The sequence below is a fragment of the Somniosus microcephalus genome, chromosome 12 (genome assembly GCF_052327205.1).
Source record: "Somniosus microcephalus isolate GS21.2 chromosome 12, FLI_Smic_1.0, whole genome shotgun sequence".
Lineage (NCBI taxonomy): Eukaryota > Metazoa > Chordata > Chondrichthyes > Squaliformes > Somniosidae > Somniosus > Somniosus microcephalus.
This window is the reverse complement of record NC_140998.1, coordinates 72,676,113-72,691,360: the sequence shown is the minus strand read 5'-3', so window position 1 is coordinate 72,691,360 and position 15,248 is coordinate 72,676,113. Positions and strand designations below refer to the sequence as shown.

General features: G+C 46.7%; 1 long non-coding RNA gene across 1 annotated transcript; it reads left to right on the top strand.

Annotated features, from left to right (window-relative positions):
• Window positions 1-10,660: 10,660 nt before the first annotated feature.
• Window positions 10,661-14,251, top strand: LOC147109295 (uncharacterized). The gene is made up of 3 exons (XR_015080423.1): window positions 10,661-10,770; window positions 11,206-11,397; window positions 13,564-14,251. It is a non-coding gene; the product is annotated as an uncharacterized LOC147109295 (long non-coding RNA).
• The last annotated feature ends 997 nt before the right edge of the window (window positions 14,252-15,248 follow it).

Genomic DNA, 15,248 nt, shown 5'->3' with positions numbered 1-15,248 from the left:
ATAGACAGAGCTAAGCGATCTCACAATCATCGGATCAAATCAAAGCTCTGCAGTCCTGCCACATCCAGCCGTGAGTGGTGGTGGACAATTAAACAGTTAACAGGAGGAGGAGGCTCCAAAAATATCCCCATCCTCAATGATGGTGGAGCCCAGCACGTGAGTGCAAAAGACAAGGCTGAAGCATTTGCAACTATCTTCAGCCAGAAATGCCGAGTGGATGATCCATCTCGGCCTCCTCCTGAGGTCCCCAGCATCACAGATGCCAGTCTTCAGCCCATTCAATTCACTCCACATGATGTCAAGAAACGGCTGAAGACACTGGATACTGCAAAGGCTATGGGCCCTGACAACATTCCGGCAATAATACTGAAGACTTGTGCTCCAGAACCAGCTGCGCCCCTAGCCAAGCTGTTCCAGTACAGCTACAACACTGGCATCTACCCGGCAATGTGGAAAATTGCCCAAGTATGTCCTGTCTACAAAAAGCAGGACAAATCCGACCCAGCCAATTACCGTCCCATCAGTCTACGCTCAATCATCAGCAAAGCGATGGAAGGTGTCATCGACAGTGCTATCAAGCAGCACTTACTCAGCAATAACCTGCTAACTGACGCCCAGTTTGGGTTCCGCCAGGGCCACTCAGCTCCTGACCTCATTACAGCCTTGGTCCAAACATGGACAAAAGAGCTGAACTCAAGAGGTGAGGTGAGAGTGACTGCCCTTGACATCAAGGCAGCATTTGATCGAGTGTGGCATCAAGGAGCCCTAGCAAAACTGAAGTCAATGGGAATCAAGGGGAAAACTCTCCATTGGTTGGAATCATACCTAGCACAAAGGAAGTTGGCTGTGGTTGTTGGAGGTCATTCATCTCAATCACATGACATCACTGCAGGAGTTCCTCAGGGCAGTGTCCTAGGCCCAACCATCTTCAGCTGTTTCATCAATGACCTTCCCTCCATCATAAGGTCAGAAGTGGGGATGTTCGCTGATGATTGCACACTGTTCAGCACCATTCGAGACTCGTCAGATACTGACACAGTCCGTGTCCATATGCAGCAAGACCTGGACAACATTCAGACTTGGGCTGACAAGTGGCAAGTAACATTCGCACCACACAAGTGCCAGGCAATGACCATCTCCAACAAGCAAGACTCTAACTATCTCCCCTTGACATTCAATGGCATTACCATCGCTGAATCCCCCACTATCAACATCTTGGGGGTTACCATTGATCAGAAACTGAACTGGACCAGCCATATAAATACTGTGGCTACAAGAGCAGGCCAGAGGCTGGGAATTCTGCGGTGAGTGTCTCACCTCCTGACTCCCCAAAGCCTTTCCACCATCTACAAGGCACAAGTCAGGAGTGTGATGGAATACTCTCCACTTGCCTGGATGAGTGCAGCTCCAACAACACTCAAGAAGCTCGACACCATTCAGGATAAAGCAGCCCGCTTGATTGGCACTCCATCCACCACCTTCAACATTCACTCCCTCCACCACCGGCGCACTGTGGCGGCAGTGTGTACCATCTACAAGATGCACTGCAGCAACTCACCAAAGCTCCTTCAACAGCACCTTCCAAACCCACGACCTCTACCACTTAGAAGGACAAGGGCAGCAGACGCATGGGAACATCACCACCTACAAGTTCCCCTCCAAGCCACACACCATCCTGACTTGGACCTGTATCGCCATTCCTTCACTGTCGCTGGGCCAAAATCCTGGAACTCCCTTCCTAACAGCATTGTGGGTATACCTACACCATATGGACTGCAGCGGTTCAAGAAGGCGGCTCACCACCATCTTCTCAAGGGCAATTAGGGATGAGCACTAAATGCAGGCCTAGCCAGCGACGCCCACATCCCATGAATGAATAAAAATTTTTAAAAAAAGTATCAGGTGTAGTCTAAACGCAAGTAATGATTGCCACAGGCTTTTGTCACTGCTTAAAGGAGGGGTCCGTGATGCTACAGCACCTCATTCTCAGCTTTGTTGGGTGTGAAGTTGCCTCAACAACCATAAGAAGGACAAAGAGAAGGAGCACTTATTTACAAATGCTGCTGGCAGATTGCCTCCCCAGGGAGAGAGCCTGGGGGTTTTCCGAGGAAGCTTTGGAGGCATTGGTTTTAGCAGTGGAGAGAAGGCGGGCAGTCCTGTACCAACTGGCAGGAGGCCCTCACCACAAGTCTGCTGTACTATGTGGAAGGAGGTGGCACACCACGTCACGGGCAACACTGAGGTCCCCAGGTCCCACACCCAGTGCAGGAGGAAGTTTAACGAGCTCACACGGGTGGTCAGGCTGAGTGAAACCTTCAACAAATGCTACATACCACCAATCTGTACCACAAGCTTCACACACTGCTCAATGCACCACACCCCCAGCACTCACCCACCAACAATCTCTACCTCGCAACACTCACACCCACATCTCACATCTTGCACACAATGACAGCTATTCAACTATGGCAGGCACAAGGGTCATTAATTATTAGAATTCATGTGATATGTGTAATATGTTTATAGATAAATTTATTAATGGTGTTTGGAATATTTTGTGGTCTCTCTTATTTCACCTTTGCGCCCAGGAGGACGCTGTGATACGCCAGGAGACAGGGATTTTATGATGGGGATGTGGTGAGCTATGGGGATCTGGGGTTTCATTCATGTAAGTCAGAGTCTGATGAGCCAGTCACAGGCAGCCCGTCCAGAAGGCCAATTGTCTCGCTGTCTCCGCCCTCCCTCCTGTTCCTCCTTCTCCTCGCCCTCTTTCCCCTCATTCTCCTCTGCCTCGTCCTCTTCCTCATTGTCCTCCTCCACCTCGACCTCCTCCTCCTTGTCCTCTTCCTCCTTGTCCTTCTCTGCCTCATTGTCCTCCTGAGGTAATGCCACAATCCTACAGCTCCCATGACTGTGAGGAAGTATTGTAAACAGAAGCCTTTAATAAATAATGAGTGACTTCTGCACTTGAATGAATGCTCCCTGTCACCAAAAAATCTTGAAATAACTAAAGAGAACTGTTTGTAGTTGCAGGAAGTAGCAAACAGGCACTGAAACTGCAAAACCCTGTCAGGTACAGCTGATTGGGGATGGTGCCTTTAAATAACTCTGCTGCAGCCTGCTTTCTGCTTGTAGACGCCAGCTCTCCTTGTTGTTGTTCTGCGCTGCCGTTAAGGTAAGTGGCTAAATCCAATGTTGGCGATCGGGCGTCCAGTGAGCGTTGCACACTCACTGATGTCACGCTCTCCATGATGATGAGGTCCCTGCCATTAGGGTTTACCGGCAGCACTACTGACACCACCGATATGGTGTGCGCCGCTGGAACCAGCATCAGCTGTCGTTACAGCTGTCAACGGCATTTCAGCGCCATCTCCTGGCGTTAATTTTCCCCCCTAAGACTTTGTTTATTCTGCTGCCATTGAAGTAGAAAATTCAGTTTCATAACCCATTCTGGATCCAATTACATTTTCCCCTGTTTTGATTTCACACCTCCTTAGCTGGGAGCTGATGTCTCTTCCCATTCCTGCTTTTGCTGCCTTCTCTGACTCCTGTCTGTTCTTGTTGCTCCCAGCCAGTGTCCCTGGCTATTCAGTTAATTCAAATTGGTGGAGTTTCAATGCTTTGCTGAACCCTGGGGGGGAAAAAAGCCTAGAAGCTTAAAAACCCAATTTATTCTACCCTAATAGGAGTTTATGTAAAATATAATGGAATAGTGCAAGATCCATAATTCCTAAAGGCAAAAAAAAGGAAGAGTATATTAAATATTTTTTATGTGCCCAATTTATTAACCTGCAAGAAAATATGTAGGAATATTAAGAAAGCTCTGAAAGTTAATTTTAAGCATCACTATTTAACTGTTTCGATATTGGATTACAGTAGTTAACTAGTTAAGTTAGTTATCAAGAAATTAGATGAGCAATGAATGGATTAGCAAATCAAAGTTGACAATATGGGCTCCTAATCAGATTCTTGAGCGTGGGTGTGTGTGTTTGTATGTATGTGTATGTTCAGATTTCAAGGCAGTGCATCTTAATAAATGCGGCCCCTATTGTTATAGACTAAATAATTCAGGCTTCCAAAGAAGTGACTCTGAGATATTTGGTACTGAAATACATGTTCATTTACCTAGACTACAAGGTATAGGTCAGAAAATTCCTTGGAGCTGCTCCTGCACCAAAACACAGTTTCCGCTGTACACCTAGTGAAGTACAGCTGACGGAGTGGAAGCAGCTCCGAAGACTTTTCTGGTCATGGGGTGGAAATTCTGTGGGCCTTCTGTAACTTCAGTGGGATTTTGATGGGAGGGTTGCAGATTAGGCTGGGTCTTGGCCTTCCAGTGGAGATTCCTGATGGTCTTCTAAGGGGCAAAGCCTCCAACGAAATCAAACAAAGCCAACAACATGGGAGTGGGATGGGGGAGGGTGGATTCCTAAGTCTGCAGCCTCAAAAATACCAGACACACCAATAGCAGCTGATGTACTGGGTGAGACGTATTAGCCTACAGAATGGCAGAAGTGAACACCACATGGTGTCCCAGCCTGGATCTTGGCCTGCATTCACAAAGATTCAGGAAATATCTTTAAGGTATTTAGGCCCACTTAGAACGAAGGCACCTCTCTTCTTTCTGGGGTGAGTGGCACACAGTACACCCTGGACACAGCAACCTACCCGCAGTTTGCAGCCTCGGGAGCAGGCGAGCCCCTGGCAGTGTAGGTGCCTACCATCGCCAAGTGGTCCAACACTTATGTGTGGATGCAGCTGCTACTAATTTTCAGCTCCATACTGTATAAGAGGTACATGGAAATGATTAGGGGCACTGTTCAAACTGAAGGATTCAGCTGTCATTGTAAATCTGTAGGATGATGTACACACAAGAGGTTTAGCAGTAGTAACATCATTACTGCAGGTACATTGGGAAATAATCTCCACTGATTACTGTAAAATTATATACCCAGCACATGTCATAAGAAAATAAATTGGATATTGGATACTGTGACCATATGACGGCATATCAGACAAAAGCAAAATACTGCGGATGCTGGAAATCTGAAATAAAAACAGAAAATGCTGGAAATACTCAGCAGGTCAGGCAGCATCTGTGGAGAGAGAAACAGAGTTAACAGGCAGGATTTTCATTGAGCCGTGGAGGCGGGATTGGAGGCGTGTGGGGGGTTAAAGTCGCAAAAACTGGCGGGCAGGACACCTCCCCACCCTGCCCCCCCCGCCTGGTTCCCGACTCCGAGCAATTTTAACTCAGGCGTGCCTGATGGTCCCGACTCCGTCCCGCATCCAACAGGCGGGACTGGTCGTTAAGGCCCTTAACAAGCACTAAATGGCCTCTATAATCCTATTTTAAAAGGCCCTTGTGATTTTAACCCTTTTCCCACATGAAACACGCCTGGTGGGAAACACGATGGTGAAACCTGGCAGGAGCACTATTGGATTGCTGACTATCAACTGCAGGTCAACCATTAAAGAGGAGATTTGATCAGCCATCATTTGCAGGTGGCAGGACTTAGTGGTCTCAGGTCTGGGGCAACTTTTAGAAGGCTTAACCACACCTGTGGAAGGTTGGAACCTGACACACATCTCCAGTGTGACCTCCTGGGAAACCCCTCTCGCCACCTTCACTCAGCGCTTCCTCAACTGAGGCATATACCAGAAGAATGGGAGCCATTTATTTCCTTCCCATCTGGGCATTAGAGGAGCTTGAGCACCAGCCACGGCACCAGCAGAACCAGGAACAATAGCAGCACCAACAACAACAGGAGCGCCAGGCTGCTGCTCACCCACCTGAAGCTGCACAGGCCAGCGCCTGGAAGCCCGTCGGCGCAGGAGATACCCCCCAAAGAGGGTCTACAGACACAGGGTCAGCTATCTCAACATGTCTGAGCAGCAGTGCCAAAGGCGGCTCCGACTTTCGCGAGAGGTAGTGACTGACATCTGCGCAATGCTACAGCAAGACCTGCTGCCCATAGGACCAGGTGGACAAACATTACCAGTGGCCGTCAAAGTCACCACCGCACTCAACGTTTTTGCCTGATTCCAGGGATCAGCAGCAGACATCAGCGGCATCTCCCAGGTGGCCGCACACACTTGCATCATGCAGGTAACCGATGCCCTCTTTGCCCTCGCGCACAATCACATCCATTTCACCAAGGATCGAGCAAGTGTCACGGAGCGAGCGGTTGGATTAGCTCATCTGGCAGGCTTTCCAAGGGTGCAGGCGTCGTTGACTGCACACATGTGGCCCTTAAGGCACCCCATCGCAATCCAGGTACTTTTGTCAACCACAAGGGCTTCCACTCCCTTAACGTTCAGCTGGTGTGTGACCACAAGGAGGAAATTTTGCATGTTTGTGCCAAGTACCCTGGCAGTTGCCATGACTCCTTCATACTGCGCCAGTCTAGTGTGCCTCCGCTATTCAGTCCACCAGACCAACATAACGGACGGCTACTTGGAGACAAGGGCTATCCCTTGAGGACGTGGCTAATGACGCCATTGAGGAGACCATCCAACGAAACTGAGGGGAGCTACAACTCCAGCCACATTTCCACCAGAGCCATAATCGAGCAAACCATTGGTTTGCTGAAGATGCACTCCAGATGACTAGATAGATCAGGTGGAGCCCTGCAGTACTCAGCAGCCAGGGTCTCCAGAATCGTCGTGGTTTGCTGTGCACTTCACAACATGGCATAGTGTCGTGGCTTGCAGATTCCTGAGGACCAAGTGGCTCTTCACATATCCTCCTCAGATGAGGAGGAGGAGGAGGAGGAGGAGTGCGAAAACGAACATCCTGCAGAGGCCCATCAACCAGCGGCAGCATTACGCGAGAACATTGCTGCCCGGGATGCAAGGAACGCACTCATCCTGGCCAGATTTGCTTAGCCTAGTCAATCAAACACTTTTGCCTCACTGCTTCTTACCAGAGCATTGACAATGGCCAAGAACCAGAGGATTCCTAGCACTCTGACCACCATACTGACAGTTGCAAGTATTCCTAAGCCCTAGATGTGGAAGTCCCAATAGCAAAATGACAGATGCCACAACTGCAACATTTGCCATCCGAATTTTTATGGACAATAACGAAGTGATGGCATTTTTACAGTAAACACAAAATTGCACCCAAGTGAATACCCTTGTGACTATTTTTGCAGAATTTTCCTCTTACGCGTGCTCCTACATGGTGCCTCCCCTGTGGCTTCAGCAGATGTGGAGGCCCCTTGCTCACTTTGCTGCTGCTCCTGTCTCAACACCTTTGGCGGGCGTCCTCTGGGGTTGCGAGCCTATGAGGGCTCGTCAACAGTCAGCTGCTCCTGCGGCTGTGCAGGGGTTGAGACGCCTATCTCACTTGGGTGTGGACTCCGGTGGGGCTCTGACTGAGGGCTCTGCAGTGGCATGGAAGTGTGAGCGCTTGGAGAGGAGCCCCCACTTCCTTGAGGTCTGCCACCAACCTCCCTCTCATGGGTCAGGTCCCCCTCAGCGCCTGCAAGTGGCTGGAGAGCACCTTGCTGCACATCAGGGGGGCCATGGGGACCCGTATCTGCAATGGCAGTCCTACTCAGAAGGACTTCCATGAAGGTCTGGTTTCTCTGTTCAATAGATGCCCATCGCTCCTCAAGAGATGTCATTCTATTCTGAACAATGACCATGTTTTCCATACCCTAGCGACTAAGCTCCTCCATGGCCGTAGCTATCCTCTCCTCTACCATAGCCATCCTCTCCTCTACGGTAGCCATCCTTTCCATGGAGGTAGCCATCCTTTCCGTGGTGATGCGTTCATGCGCCAATGACTCCACAAAGGCTCTGGTCATGTTCGCTATGGACTCCTCCATTTGCTCCACACTCGTAGCGACCCTAGAGACAAAACCTGCCAGAGAATCCTGCATCTGTTCCCGGAGTTCCATCACCGCTGATCTCATGGATGGACCCAGATGCAGAGTGTCGACATGCTGCTGAGCCGAGCTGGCAGAGTCCTGCGCCCTCCGACTAGGACTCTCCACTGCTGTCCCTGTCTCCACAATCTGCTGACGCTCACTTGTGAGCTGTGATACACCAGGTGACAACATTACTCTATGTCCCAAAGGTCCCACCGAGGTGTGAGTGTCTGCGCTGGTGCTGGGTGCCCAGATTTCTGGTGACGCTGTGCCCTCAGAGGTTGCAGCTTCCTCTGAGGAGTCTGGCTGCTCAGCCTCTTCTTCCTGGCTAGGGGGGACGGATGCTTGTGATGGTCCTGTGGGGGAGTAAAGGAAAGAGTCAGCGATGTGATGCCAAGGCTACATGCACATTGCTTTTTGCAGATGCTCATAAGTCCATCTGTTAGAGCTTCACAATCATTATCAGCAACTCATGCAATGTCAAAGAGAGAGATGGGAAACTTTTCTGTCACCAGCTTGCTGTGTTGCACCCATCTGTTCATCCCCCACGTGCGCATCATCCTCCATTCCCACTATTTCCAGTACTGCCTCCTCCCAGGGGGTCAGGTGGGTTATTGAGGCTGGCCCTCCTCCTGTCCTCTCTCACTCTCTTTTGTTGTGCGCTCTCTTTTCCTGCAATGAGGGAGAGAAGTGGAGGTTGAGTGCGAATGAAGGAGTGAGTGTAGAGATTGCATAGCATAGATATTAGATGGAGACAAAGATGGAGTGAGGTTGCAAGACCAAGGGCCCTCCCTGTGTGTTGTCAGTTGTGTTCAAAACATCACAGTGATAGGGAGTGTGAGGACTGCATGGTCGAATAGTTATGTAAATGTGAGTATAGAGAGAGAGGGAATGGGTAAGGGTGCATGGATGTCAGTGTCAAGTGTGATGTGGAGGAAGAGATTGCTGAAGCTGAGTGCTGGTGAGGAAGGCAATGGGGATCAGATTGAGGGTGATGGGAAATTCATACTCACTTTTCCAGTGCGATGAAGGTCATGAAATCTTTTCAGGCACTGAATTCAGGTTCTTCGTGTCACTCCCAAGGAGCTGACCTCCTCAGCCACCTGCAACCACACTGCCTTAATCTGCTTGGGAGGCCTCTTCCTCCCTGAGGAAGGGAAGAGCACTTCCCTGTTGGCCCTAGCCCCATCCACCAATGCCTGCAGGGCCACCTCGTCGAAGCGAGGAGCTGATCTGGGCCTCTCACTTGTCATCCTTCCTGCATGTCTCTCACACCAAACGGAGAAAGCTTGGCAGTCTTCAGAAGAAGCAAGGCTTGCTGTAGACCTTAAATGCAGCAGCAATGATGACATCATCGGAGGCGACTTTCAGTCAGGAAAAACCCATTTGCCAAGGGTTCCCACACGTTGAAAATCAATTGGACAATTAAGTTAAAATTGCATCAATCTCCCACATCCATTTAGATTCGGGTGGATAACACAAAATGCGGATAACACAACACCATCCCGCACCTGAGTTAAAGTTCTGCCCAACGTTACAGGTCAATGACCCTTCGTCAGAACTGGAAAAAGCTGGAAATGGAACAGGTTTTTAAGCAAGTGCAGGGGCAGGGAAAGGGGAGAGCGGTGGCAAGAACAAAAGGGAAGGTTTATGACTGCATATCATAATGGATACATGTCAGGGACCCAATAGATATAAGAACATAAGAAAGCATTGAACAAGAAAAGGACATTCAGTCCAACTTTTTTCACAAATCGTTTACATCTGCCTTGTCATGGATTCTAATCTTATAAGGGAAGGTTCTGCATAAATGCTGCTAATCCACAAAGGTAATAAAGCAAGATTTCAAAATATTCATGTATCTCCTCTATTCAAATCTGGAGCCTGCTGCTCCCCATAAACAACACCTCGCTTCAGTAACACAGCATCCATCAGTTGCTGCCCTCCCAAGCAGTGAGCTCACCTCGGAGCACCAATTTGGGGCTCACGACTCCCCAGCCGCATGCTATTGAGGCCCAACCAACCCAGATAGTGGGGAGCTCTTGCTGGTGTGATCGGGTGGGCGGCGTGATCACAACGTCCACTACCCATCCGATTACTGCAGCAAATCAAAATCGGCCCATTGCTGTTGATCACTGTTGCAATATCCGATGGCCCAGTAGCAAACTGGTTACTTACCGATTACAGCACTGCCGTTCTAACTAGATCACAAATGCCTCTGATACCTTGGATCACACTTAGTGCAGCAGGATGAGTTTCATTAATTCTTAACAAGGCTTCTGGGTGGAGCACATTGTGGCAGCAAAGTACTTTCCACTAGGGAGGGGAAACTGACTTTGCCTTTGGACTAATTTAGATTAATGTAATTTAGCTTATCTGTTGCTCTCTATCCAATTATTTTTTTTATTATACAATCACTAGAGACATAACTTGAAAATATTTGTATGATTAAAGAACTAAATAGATCCTTAAGAAGTTGAATTTATGCACTGCCTCCTAACAGGACTCAGTTTTGATCAAGAAGTTGTCACTATTCCATTCTTTCTACCTACTGCTGAAGAGTTGGAGCCTTCTAAGAGAAACACAGGTCTATTGATGTATCATGGAGCGACAGAAAGAACTTTGTAAGATTTTATGCAATATAGATCTCTACACTTACATCTGTTTTCCGTCATTAACACTTACATTGTTCAATTTTAGACATTTATTACCGAAAGTGATGTTTGACTTGTGGGTTTATAATGTTTAAGGAAAAGTGTAAATTAATTTCATTTCAGAGGAAGAGAGGAAGTGGATTTCCACATAGTGGCTGCAACTGAAGATCAATCAGATGTAGCTCAAGCCAGCAAAGCCGCAGTGGAAGAGTATCCTCTCTCAAATGTGACTTTAAAAGGTACTGTTTTAGCTTTGATAAAGTAATCTCACTTTATGCACCAACATAAAGACTATTTACATGACATCATTTAGACAAGGGTAATCCTTCCAATAATGTTTCACATACAAAGATGGTGAAAGAGATGTACCATGCTTGTAAAATTATTGCACAAGGTATAGTTACATAAATCCATTCATACAGCAGAGAACCAGACTAAACAAAAAAGCTGACAATTTAATGGTTTATTTTATGCCTTCTCACAAAACCTGAACTAATTTACAGCTCTTTATTTTGCCGAGTAGTGCCTATAAATACCACTGGAAAGAGCGTCTTAAGGGCAAAAAAAAGCACACACTGCAATTTTTTTAACAATTGGTAACTGTTTTAAGTTAACCGTGACAACTGATTTATGTAGTAAGCAATACTGTCTGTGTGCTTCCCTTTCCTATTTAGTTGAAACTAATGACAATATAAGTGGGAGAGTCAGTGTCCGTGTGACTGAGGAAAGACTGCAAAGATTTCACGATCCTGACATGGCCATTTCCGAAGAAACCTGGACGTGTTTCCTTTACTCAGGAAAAGTGTGGCTTTAGATCGTTTCCCAGTTCTGCTTCTCAGTCATTTCTGGAACTAGAACCTCTACAGGTAAACTAAAAGACATCAACCTTTTCAGTCACACAATAAATCAATGCTTCACGTGCTTTATTGCCTTCTAGTAAATTTTGCTGTTGTGTGCTTTTAAATTAATCTTCAGAGTTTAGAATTTCAGACTTCTGGGGTAGTCTTTTATAAGTTTAAACTACTCAGAGATCAGGGGTAGCTTTGTTACTAAAATTAGCGCTATATCACAAGAATAAATATTTTTTATATTTTAAAAATCTGTTCAATCTCCAGTGGTACTGAGATTGGGGAACGAAAACCAAGTACTGTATTTAGGTCAGGCCGAATTAGAATGTGGGAGATTGTTTGACCCAGGTGAGGAAGGTTGGAAGGGGGTGGAGGGAGAGGAGAGGAAGGAAGAGTGGAGAGCAGGGGGATGGGTTGGGTGAGAAGGCAATGAGGAGGGTGAAAGACGAGTGGGCAAGAATGGGCAGAGGCACCAAGGTCCATGGGGGAGGGGTGAGATGGAGCAAGCTTCACGCTAGTGAGTAACCAAGAATGGGCCAGAGAGCTGGGCCAGCGACCACGCACAGGGCATTTGAGCACTGAAACATCGAGCTGTAGAGTGGCGCCGACCAACAGGGAGAAGGGAAGAGCTTCCAGAATGAATGTTCATTATGGTTTTATTGCTATTGGTCCACTGTTTGCTCACATCTACTTTTTCCTTAAATTTTACACAAAAGGTAAAGTATGACTCAAACAATGGTAATATCAATGAGACCACAAGAGAAATAGTGACAGCTAAGAGAAAGCAAGCACATCCTTGCAAACTACCACCCCATCTCCAACCTTCCTTCCCTCTCCAAAGTCCTTGAATGTATTGTCACCTCCCAAATCCATGCCCATCTTTCCAACAACTCCATGTTTGAATCCCTCCAATCAGGTTTCTGCCCCTATCGAAGTCACAAATGATACCCCATGTGACTGTGACAATGGTAAACAATCCCTTCTCGACCTGTCTGCAGTCTTTGACACAGTTGACCGCACCATCCTCCTCCAACGCCTCTCCTCCATTGTCCAGCTGGGTGGGACTGCCCTCGCCTAGTTCCATTCTTATCTATCCAGTTGTAGTCAGAGAATCACTTGCAATGGCTTCTCTTCCTGCTCCCGCACCGTTACCTCTGGTGTCCTTCAAGGATCTATCCTTGGCCCTCTCCTACTTCTCATCTGCATGCTTCCTCTTGGTGACATCATCCAAAAACACATCAGATTCCACCTGTACACTGACGACACCCAGCTCTACATCACCACCACCTCTCTCGACCCTTCTACTGTCTCTGATTTGTCATGCTGCTTGTCTGACATCCAACACTGGATGAACAGAAATTTCCTCCAACTAATTATTGGGAAGATCAAAGCCATTATCTTCAGTCCCCACCACAAACTCCGTTCCCTAGCCGCCAACTCCATCCTTCTCCCTGGCAACTGTCTGAGGCTGAACCAGACCAGTTGCAACCTTGGTATCATATTTGACCTCGAGATCAGTTTCTGACCACGTATCCACTGCATCCCCAAGACCAACTACTTCAACGTCCATAACATTGCCCAACTCCGACCCTGTCTCAGCTCATCTGCTGCTGAAACCCTCATTCATGCCTTTGTTACCTTTAGACTTGACTATTCCCATGCTCTCCTGGCCGGCCTCCCATCTTCCACCCAACATAAACTTGAACTCGTCTGTACTTGCTTACCTACATTGGCTCCTGGTTCAGCAACGCCTCGATTTTAAAATTCTCATTCTTGTTTTCTAATCCCTCCATCGCCTTGCCCCTCCCTATCTCTGCAACCTCCTCCAGCCCTACAACCCTCCAAGATCTCTGCGCTCCTCCAATTGTGGCCTCTTGCACATCCCCGAATTTAATTGCTCCTTAAAACCTTTGGCCAAGCTTTTGGTCACCTGTCTTAATCTCTTATGTGGCTCGGTGTCAAATTTTGTTTGAAACGCTCCTGTGAAGTGCCTTGGGGCATTGTATTACATTAAAGGCGCTATATAAATGCAAGTTGTTGTTGATCTATGGAAATGGGAAAGACAGCTGGGAGAGGCGCAACAGGTAAATGGGAGGCAAGAATTTTATTGGCGTAAGAGCTGAGCTGTATGGAATATCTTAGCAAACTTTTCTTTACATTTTGCTGTCTCTGTGCTTCATTCAGGAGGTGACATATCTTCAACCCCAAGGACAGTGGATCGACGAACAGACAAAAGAGCTGCAGGAAATGATTGATCATCCAGAAATTCTTACCTCCTGTGAGTTCACTGAGAAGGTGCTCAGGTATTTTTCAGAGTATCTGGAAAAAAAGATGAAGATGAAGATGAAAATAGAAGGGAGGAAGCATCGGGGGAGAATATCTCACAACAAACAGTTCCTGTTGGTAAGAGGGAATATGATGATTCACAGAGAAATGCTCAAAATGTTCAAAAAATGTTCCATTTGGAAAGTTCATGTCATAAAATGAAATGGAGCTCTGATAAAGGAATTTCTGGAGTTAAAGAAATGTCTTCTCCTAATAAAATGGCCATTGATGAGGAGGGCTCAGTTTTAGACAAGGCTTGTTTCATGGATGCTGGACTTGACTGTTCCACAACTGGATTAGACCAGTGCACCTTGATACAGAAACACACCACTTCTATGAACACAAACCCTGAAACTTTTAGCAGGGAAGAGCTTATGAAACTAAAACAAAATAAAAAGGAAGCACTAGCCCTTAAAAGCTCAACTGTGCAAGTGAAAGGTAATCTTAGTCAATGGAAGTCCAAAATTGAATGGAACAAACTGATAAATAAAGGAAGGAGAGCATCTGCAGAAGTCATTGCTGCCACAGGAAGTGAAAACCCCATTTTAAAAGGTAACCCTGCATAAAATACCTTTTGTTTATATTACATAGAATTACATAGAATTTTACAGCACAGAAACAAGCCATTCGGCCCTACTGGTCTATGCCAGTGTTTGTGTTTCACACGAGCCTTCTCCCACCCCTACTACATCTCACCCTATCAGCATATCCTCTATTCCTTTCTCCCTCATGTGTTTATCTAGCTTCCCCTTAAATACATCTATGCTATTCGCCTCAACACCTCCATATGGTAGCGAGTTCCACATTATCACTACTCTCTGAGTAAAGAAGTTTCACCTGAATTCTTTATTGGATTTATTCATGACTATCTTATATTTATGACCCTAGTTTTGGTCTCCCCCACAAGTGGAAAGAACATCTTCTCTATGTCTACCCTGTCAAGCCCATTTCATAATCTTAAACACCTCTATTAGATGACCCCTCAGCCTTCTCTTTTCTAGAGAAAAGAGCCTCCAGCCTGTTCAGTCTTTCCTGATAATTATATTCTCTCAGTTCTGGTATTATCCTTGTAAATCTTATTTGCACCTTCTCCAATGCTTCTACATTTTTTTTGTAATATGGAGACCAGAACTGTGCACAGTATTCCAAATGTGGTCCAACCAAGGTATATGAACAACTCAACATCATAGGCAGATAATTGAATGTATAATAAATCATAATAGAGTGCCTTTTTCTGGACCCTAAAGTGCTTAATTATAATTGCCAAAAGACTTCAGTCAAAAAAATCACATGAGAAAAAACTGTCAACAGTATGGGATCTCCTGCAGTATTGCGCAAGGGGCTTGTTAGAAAAATTCCGGTGTATGGTATAAGACAAAATGTAGCACTATGGATAGAAAGTTGATTGACAGATAGGAAACAAAGCGTCTGGGTAAATAGCTTTTGCTTGGTCTGGAGAAGGGTTCGAAGTGGCGTATCCCAGGAGACAATACTGTGCACAGTTTTTAGAGTCCTTTATAGGAAAAGACATTAAAGCCATCGAG